Below are 1,657 nucleotides of genomic sequence, written 5' to 3' on the forward strand. Positions count from 1 at the left end.
TCAAATGCAAGTTAGATTTGTTTCAAAATGAAATAAACCCGTGACAATGAAAATGAGATTTGTGTCCTTTAGTATGGCTCTTTCCATGTCATGCCAGATGTTGAAGGGGGTTGGTTGTATTTCTTTGGAGAGCCTCTTCAGGTTTTGGGGACTTGGCCTTTGGTGGTTTCTGGTTGCTCTTGCAGATGTTTGATCCCTCTAGGAGAATACTCTGGCAGTTCCCTAAGGTCATTTGTTGGCTTGTATTCTATCCATCTGAGCTGCTTTCCTTGTGTAGTGGAGCTTTTCCCTCTTACAGTTGGGAGATGTCCTATTTTTATGACTACTTCTTGGTTGTTGATTCTTTGGAGGTGTGTTGGTTCTAGAGCTCTAGTGGTTTGGCGGTTAGATGAATGTTGGGCAAGGAAGCCTGGCGGAGGTGGAGAACATGTTCTCTAGTTTGAGGCCATAGAGGTATTTTAGTTTTGTCTCTGTATGCTTTCATTTTTAGAGCATGTCCCCCTCTTGGTTTGATCTCTTTTCGATCTGTTATTGAATGATGAATTTTTATTTATTTAAATGGGTATTTTTGTTGCTGGTTTCTTTATAGTGGTACTAGAGCGAGGCATGCTATCAATTTTTATGGGCACTTTCTAATTAGTTTTTTTTATTGGTTGAGAAGTCATCGGGGGGTCCTTTTAAAATCCCCACAAGGTGTTTGGTTCCTTTCAAAACCTTAGGGATCGACACTGAGAGCTTGTTTCCTTTGCTAAGCTTATGTTTTCTATTCTTTTTTAAGGAATTTGGTGTTTTATATAGGTTTCAGTGGCCCACCAATCCCTAGTTTCCAAATCAATTCTATTTAAAGATAATAATGTAGTTTTCTTAAAATAATTTTTTGACTAAACCAAGAGACAAATAATATAAACCCTATAATGAGGCTTTCATATTCATATATGATTTATTTAATATTATTATTTGAAGTTTTTAAAATAATAATCATTAAAAACATAGTTTTTTCAAAAATGATTTTCTAGTCCAAGGGGTTTAGCTTAGTTGGTCGAGGCAAGGAGCTCTCATTGTCGACACCCTGGTTCAAATCCAAGATGGACATCTTTGTGTAATTCTAAGTTGCGACTCTTGGTCTTCTATTGGTTGTATTCGTCTCATTTGTAAAAAGTGGATTCTAAGTTGTGACTCTTGGTCCTCCAATTGTTGTTTCTAGTGTGGTCACTTGAGAGGAGCTTGAATAAATTGTAATCTTTTCCTCTTAAGGAGCACCCGATATGTAAATGATCTTAATATGATAAATATTTTTTCTTAAAAAACATAATTTAAAAAATTAACACTAGAACTTATATATTTTTAAAATTAGATTTTTCTAAATATTTAGTCTTAAATTTTAACTTATGTATTTACCTGCTTATAACTCTATTGAAAATACATCCTTTCTTTATCACTTTAGTCGTATAATTTTTGTTTGTTTTAATTTTTAAACATGATTTGGAGTTTATTTTCTTATTCCATAAAACTTTATTAATAACATATTACCTTTTATTTGGTAATTTTTCGGAGAGTTTCAAATCAAGTATAGTTTGCAAACTATCCAATATATGAAATAACATCAAGGTATAGTAACAATCACATGACATAGGAAGTAAATTAGTTCCAGTCACAT

This window comes from Cupressus sempervirens, chromosome 3 (genome assembly GCF_028749045.1).
Source record: "Cupressus sempervirens isolate cs-2001-9-10 chromosome 3, ASM2874904v1, whole genome shotgun sequence".
Taxonomy (NCBI): Eukaryota; Viridiplantae; Streptophyta; class Pinopsida; order Cupressales; family Cupressaceae; genus Cupressus; species Cupressus sempervirens.